This window comes from Palaemon carinicauda, chromosome 39, assembly GCF_036898095.1.
Source record: "Palaemon carinicauda isolate YSFRI2023 chromosome 39, ASM3689809v2, whole genome shotgun sequence".
Lineage (NCBI taxonomy): Eukaryota > Metazoa > Arthropoda > Malacostraca > Decapoda > Palaemonidae > Palaemon > Palaemon carinicauda.
This window is the reverse complement of record NC_090763.1, coordinates 9,514,413-9,521,956: the sequence shown is the minus strand read 5'-3', so window position 1 is coordinate 9,521,956 and position 7,544 is coordinate 9,514,413. Positions and strand designations below refer to the sequence as shown.

The following is a 7,544-nucleotide window of genomic DNA, read 5'->3' as shown; positions in this document are numbered from 1 at the left end:
AAAAGAAAAAACACACATTCTAAAATTTAATCACAAATTAAATGTTTGAAGAATGAAATGATTTGAAGCAATTGGTTAAGAATTTCGTAATAAATTACTGATAATTTTTATATCAAGCAAAAAAAAAAAAAAAAAAAAAAAAAAAAAAAAAAAAAAAAAAAAAAAAAAAAACTCATTCTAAAATTCAATCACAAATTAAATGTTTGAAGAATGAAATGATCTGAAGTAATTCGATAATAATTTTGTAATAAATTGCTGATAATTTTTATATCAAGCCCCCCCCCCCCCCCGTCCCCCCCCCCCCCGCCCCCCCCCCCCAAAAAAAAAACATTCTAAAATATAATCAGAATTTAGACGTTTGAATAATGAAATGAGCAACTAAAATCGTGGAGAATTACCTCATGTGTAATAAAAGAAGCTAACGTAGTTTGACAGTTATATTGATATGTTTTGCAGCTGTAGATTTATTTTTTAAATAAGATATTTTGGCAAAAAGAAAAAAAAAATCATGATTCCTCTTTTTGTCAGTTAAAGTTCCTGTGTACATCGTCCTTGGCAGAAAACGCCGAATAGGAATGTCGTCATCAAGAAGTAACTTCTAATGTAAAACTGTTCGCTGACCAGTTTACACTCCGGCCAAGGAGAGCGCGTGGTTGTGGAGAAGCAGGTTTTGAGAGTATTAAAACTAGCAGTTGAGTGTGTCGTAAGTTTTGGGCAATCATCAACCAAGAGGGATGTTGATAGGGAGCTCGCAGTATTGAGTTTCCCATATTTTTCTTTTTAATTGGTTTTTAAAATTTTTCTTTTTCTGATTTTTAGTAACTTGAAAACTTATTTTTAAGACTGCATTTTACTAGTTGGTTTAATAACTTTTAAGTGCCTCATTCTTTCATTGATTATATTTTATCATTCTTTGCTTTTAAATGTTAATCTTTTAGTTTTCAGATTTTTAGTGACGTGAAAGCTTCGATTTAAGATATTTTACCAGTTTAATAACTTTAAACGCCTCATTCTTTCATTTTGATGCTTATATTTCATCATTAAGTTTTGCAGTTAACTTTTTATCTATAATTCCAGGTGTTATTTTTTGTTTAGTGTTTTGAAACTTGTTTTAGTTTTTGTTTTTCAGTTTTATTTTCTGTTAAATCTTTAACATTTTCTAATTTTCTGATTTAAAGTCTTTAATTTTTTTTTTGCTTTTTATTTTTTCTTATTTTTTTCTCGTTTAGTTTAGTTATTTTTAGGTCATTTTTATTTAACTTTTAGTTCTTTTAGTTTATTTTTACTTTGTTTTTTTTAGTGTTTTAGTTTATTTTTTAGTGTTTTTATTCATTTTTATCATTCAATTTTTTTTATTTTTTTTAGTTCATTCATTTTTTTTAGTTTAATTTTTTTTTTAGTTAAAAAAAAATTTAGTTTAGTTTTGTCTAGTTATTTTAGTTTTATTTTAGTTTTATTTTATTTTTATTTTTATTGTTTGGTTTATTTTAATTTCTTTAGTTTGTTTTATTTAGTTTTATATTAGTTTTATTTTATTTTTATTTTTATTGTTTGGTTTATTTTAATTTCTTTAGTTTGTTTTATTTAGTTTTATTTGTAATCTTTTATAACTTTTTAAAAAATATTTTGATTTTTTAATAATTTTTTGGTTAGTTTGCCTTTATTTTGGTTTTTATCAATTACTTTGAATTTCATTTGTATATAGTTAGCAAATTTCTTCATATAATCTTAGCAAAGTTTTCAATAAGTCATTAAATACTTTTCTTAGACATTTGGCTCAATTCTCTTGTAAACTTAGATTCCAGATATTAGTGACATTGTTTGGCAGCTTTTAAACTCAAAAGGGTTAGCTATCATTAGCTTCATATAGCGGTAATTTGTGATAAAAGCTGTTTTAGTAACTAAAAATGGACAGTTTGTAGTTGTGTTAAAGTTCTTGTTTTCAGATGTTTCGAGTCGGCAGTAGAAACTTGGATATAATTGGTAAGATAAGAATTTTATTCTTGTTACTAAGCTAGGAATAAATTTTTAATATAAACTTAGTGTAGTTATTTAGTTCTAAATTGTTTCCATTTCTAATTCGGTTTGATTTTGCTAGCATTTAAAGTTTTAAAATATTAAAAAATTTATTTTTAATGGAAGTGTAAATATTTTCATAATTTGACTAATTAAGAATTTTATTATCTATAATCAGTCTAGTTTTTGAAAAGTCTTATTTTACTCAATAAAATTAGAAGTATAATTTTGACATACTTTTAAGAATTTTGATATACCTAAATCACAGATATTAGTTTTTGGAAAGTCTTGAGATTTTACTCAATGAAATTAGTTTTAAGAATTATTTTGACATACTTCAAGAATTTTGATGTACCTACAGTCAGATATTAGTTTTTGAAAAGTAGTTTGGGATTGTACTCAAAATAAAATTAGCTGTAAAGTAAAGCTTGTCGGATACCAAATATTCGGCTTTAGATGTTAGTGAAAACTGCTTGGTTAGGAAGTAAAATTTATACTACTTTCAGAAACTGCGACATCTCCAATAAGAAATAAATCTAAGCTAAGCTATAGTCAAAAGGACATGAAGAAATCTATCTACAAAGCTACAACAGTAAAGATATTATTTACTTATGAAGAAACCTTCACAGCTACATTATTAAAGATAATCTTGCTTGCTGCTATTAGAAGGAATAACTCTTCAAGACGACAACGCTAAATTCAAGATCTGTAGACTTGAAACATCCGAAGACAGTTAAGGAATTTCAACGATTTCAAACTAGGTAAGATAACATTCCTGGGGATAAGAGCTCATAAACTCTTATCCCCATCCAACATAAAATCAACCACCCAACAATCCAATCACTTACTTCCCTCTCCCCCTCCCATTTTTTTTTGGCCTCCCCTCTGTGGGGGCAACGCCCTCGCGGGGGCGGAGGCCCCTTCCATGAACCACTTGCAGGTCGTAAGAGACCTGCAGGTGGAGCATGGGAGGATTATCCCCTTCCATGTACTGTGCTGTAGGTTGAAGGCAACCTCAGGCAGTGCATGGAAGGTATTTCCCCTTCCATTGTCCCGTCGTTAAGGTCGAAAGACCCTAAGGTTGAAAGGCCTTAAGGTTGGAAGATCTTAAGGCGGGACATGGGAGGTATAACTAATCCCTGTTTTTTCCTTTCAGATATAAACCAACCATTACTTTTAAAGTATTAATATCGCTATGGCTGGATTTAACTTGAGCATTCTTTTAAATAAGTTTTTTAAAACCTAGATCACTTTAAAATTAACGTTACATAGTATTGCAGAAATGTTTACTTTTAATTGGTTAAATTTCATTTAAAGTAATAAAGATTTTAGTTCAAAAGGTAGTTTTTATAAATAGCCATAGCATTTGTTCATATGCGTATACAAACATTTCGTCCTTTGAATATGGAGAACTTTCATGAGCTTGAATAGCAGTTAAAATGGCAAGATGTAGTTACTTCTGTTGACTACCCTAGTCTAAGAATTCTAGTATTAATCCTAGAGAAGCTTCGGTACCCTCCACCCTGTCTACTTGTATGATGGACTACTTCGGTTGAGCGAATTCAGGTGGTGGCATCAATCAGTGCTATTATTGCACATTTTCAATGGAAGAAAAATTCTGAGTTTAGGAATCTTAAGAGTCAGATTTGGCTTATCTTCCTACACAGATCGTAGGGGAAAAATACTAGCCATGCTTTCTCTCTGTAGTTAATGACTGGTACTCAACCAGTGTTGTTGGCATAACCGGACCCCTTTTAACTCCTGTTGTATTTTTTGTTGTTGTTGGGCGTGAGGTTACAGGGTAATAATCTCCATAAGTTACTTTGGGAACGCCCTTAAACATGCTCAGAAAGGTCCGAGAAAGACATAGGCTCGACCTTCTAACTTGATCAGGACTGTCCCCACCCCAATAGGTTAAGGCCATCCCTAGAGCTGCCATTGTCAGGTGTGGTTAGTTTGGCCTTGGATAATTATCAGATCTGGTTGATATAATAACTCTTAAGATGCTAGTAAGGCAATTTCTTGCTCCCATCCTTCACTGTAGGCAGGGAAGGTTCTGTGCTCGTGAGGCTTTCAGAGTAATCCTCTTCAGGTTGACCAGTGTGAGACTGCTGATATGGGGACCTATGGACTCATAGTAGGCTATTCCTTATCAGCCCCTCAATCTGCGGCCATGGAATAGTATGTAAAGGTCTCCCTCCAAAAATTTCTTGGTTTGACTCCCAAAGTGTAGTATTTTTACTTGGCAATATCGGTTATCTATCTCGTAGTCTTCTGGGGAAGAATATAGGTGGGAATAGTCTGTCTTTAATTGGCAGCTAACCAGTGGGCTAACTGGGTTCTGAAGAGTTATGAATGAATTGCATGATTCTCAATGTTGGCTCGGGGGTAGCTCCAATGCCGAGGAACTTAGGATGCTTTGCTGCTATATACTTCTAAGACTTTACAGGTGGCAGTGAAGTAGAAGACAGCTTCGTAATATTTCATCCTCATCCAGTGCTGTTTCGAAGGGAGCTACAATAGAAAGAGCCTGCAAGATCATTTGCAAGGTCTTTAATTTCCCCATATCTTCCATAGTCTGAATTCTGAGGGCAGGCAAACACTTGGTTATCTTGGGTGTGGTCAGAAGAAATTAACTTGCGTTACTAAATAGTCCGGAAATTCAATAGGCTTTTCTGATGCTTCAAGCATTCAAAACTTTTTAGACTTTGCAGTGCTGGAGTGATAACCATTATGGCTTGGTCAAAAAGCTAGGTCGGCTAGGAAAGTAAAAGACTGTTGCCAGGGTCAGGTTGTGTGGGTGTGCAGCAGTGGTAACTACATCCATGCACAATGGAGGCTTCTTGCCCGGTGTCCTTCCAAAGGGATCAGCCTGTTCAGCATAGGGCTAAACTGCAAGCACCCAGTGCATTCTACAGTTTGGCCTGAGCATCTGCTGATCTAGGGTATGTCAGGATTCTGGATGACCATGGTGCCTTCAAGATCGCCTTGTGTAGTAGTATCCCTATCTGTTAGCACTAATAGATTGTAAGAGGGGTTCAGGATCTTACAAGGTACCACACACGTTTAGTTACCACTAACTTTAATGGAGGCAATCCATGAAGTGTGGACCTTCAAGATTGCGGGTAATTCAGTAACTCATACTCTAAAGTCCCTTTTGAAAGGTACTACATAATGTCTTGGTACCTGCAGCAGTCCTCGGCAGCTTATGTTAGTGGCCAGTCTTCTGCAATTTGTTTTAGAAGTTACTCCTCCAGTCGGAGCATCCCTGCTGCAGACAGTTTTCTTAACTTCTTTCACCAAGATTGGCGCCTCACAAGTGCATGTATCAAGCTTGGTCCTCTAGTGACTGTTAGTTTAGTAGCATCATATCTCCTCACGATAATAGTTTTGTCGATGGTAACCTAATGTCAATCTTGAATGAAAGTAGCACTTAGTGATGAGAATTTAAACTGTAATAGTTTTAAGCTGCATTTATAACAGGAAATTTTCTTCAGTCCTTCCACGGCGAGGTTGAGAAGTTTAATTTAAACTAACCCATCAATCATGCAACAGGTTTTTTCGGACTGCTTTCCCATTTAGGGGAAGGAATCTCTTAACTGCATACCAATCTTGTACTGATCAGGCCGTATCGGTCTTATTCCTTATACAGATGGAGGGATGTGGCTGCACAATCTCCCTTACTCCTGTATAGGACTTGGCAGAATGCTTTCTAGGGAAGACAAACTGGTTTTTGAGTTAGATCCAGCGTCTTCATATTTTAAACTGTCTAAAATTTAAATATTTTTACCTGTCCTAGCTTTACAAACCTTAGTAGTCAAAGGAGGGACAGGGTTACTTACCCGCACTCTCAATCGGTCAAGTAAAAAACATAAGCCTTATTTTAAAGGACCAGTTTGTATATTTAGGAAAAATATAATTTTAGACTTTGTAATCTCAATTGACTTTCAAAGGTTAATTTTCTTTTATTGTAGCTTTACTTAATTTGCAATTTTCTTAAAATAACTTGGATTTTTAAAACCTTATATGATTTAAAAATTATAAGATTTGAAAATTAAGATTTAAACTATTTTAGTCTGAATCACAAACCCAATCTAAACATAGCCCTGGTTAAGTCTAGAGCAAGAACAATGCAAAAGGCTTATCTATAAAGCACAAACTCAAATACTATAACCCTAGTAAGTCATAGAAAGAACCCAGCGCTAAAGGCTTGGCTACAGAAGTAAGGAATAATCAATAATTTTCGAAGTTTGTATTCTAAGAACTATTGTATATATAGTAAAGGACTGTTAATTATTTATAAAAGGCATAATTTAGAACATTCCAGTTTAGAGTATAAGACCTTAGATTAGATTTCATATTTTGTCCATAGATTACGAAGTTATTAAATGTTTTCTATATAAAGTTTTCATTTTAAAAACTTAATTCATTCCAGTTATAGATTTAGGTAAAACATCATCCGAGAAACATTCTGCCGCTCTTGATATTTTCAGGTGGGTGTGGTGGAGCAAACTGTAAAGAGAAGGCCTATGCATATTGTCCTTCATATCTCGAGAGGGCTTAAATTTTGAAATGGTTCATGGAAATCTGGTCAAAGTTTCTTGGAACTTCTCTAGAATAATCTATTAGATATCTACTTCGGAAGAACTCTGATCGGTGTTGCCTATTTTGGTGTTGCACCAAATTATCTTCCAACTTGTGTAAGTGTAAATAAATAAAAAAAAACTTACTGTAGTCCTATATGTTAATTGTCCTATCAGTTATATCTAGTTGTCAAATGGGTGTATATTTCAAATTAGGAGTTTTAAGTTCTAAGGAGTGAATTTTCTAACTGTTTGGGGGAAATGCATTATCCACTTTGTGGATAAGCTTGTCAAGTACATTAAAATCTTCGTAGTATATAAAAACGCCCAATGATAAGTAAATTATCTAATATAAACACTGCATTTACTGTAAGTTACTTTAAGTAAAATTTTTTAATATTAATCCAGCAGTGGAATTTGAGTAAAATTTTAGAAATTTAACTTTAACGAGGGCCTCTTTTTTTTTTTTTTTTTAATATATTTTGGCAGATTAAAGCTTAAACATTAGCTAGTCCATGAAAGTCCTTGCCACTTGTATCACGCACTAAATGATTGAACAGTTCTTGAGCTATTAAATTGAACTATATTGCTTGTACAAACGGTATTGCCTTTTACCTTGAAAGTAAATTTTAAACTGCATTGGAAATCACTAAATAATCCTAACCAATATGCTTTTATCCCTGAAATTAAAGTAATTAATTCCTTGGGACACTAGTAAAATAATCAGTTATGTTTATCAGTTTTGGTTGTGTACGAAACCTCGCGTGCACTTATTTGTAACTTTATAGCCAAAGACTACCCGGTTAAGTCAAAATCGAATGAGTTAGGGGGTAATTTAGTCAGTTGACAAGAAAATCTTTAATGGGTTAAATTTAAAGAAATTTATAGTGAGATTAGTAATTTTTCTATGTAAATTTCCATAGTTCTAATTTTAACGTTCTGCTG

The 7,544-nt window shown here is 33.2% G+C and overlaps 1 long non-coding RNA gene across 1 annotated transcript; it reads right to left on the bottom strand.

Annotated features, from left to right (window-relative positions):
* Window positions 1-4,017: 4,017 nt before the first annotated feature.
* Window positions 4,018-6,735, bottom strand: LOC137630994 (uncharacterized). The gene is made up of 2 exons (XR_011041832.1): window positions 4,663-6,735; window positions 4,018-4,627 (listed from the first exon to the last, which is right to left on the bottom strand). It is a non-coding gene; the product is annotated as an uncharacterized lncRNA (long non-coding RNA).
* Between the last annotated feature and the right edge of the window lie 809 nt (window positions 6,736-7,544).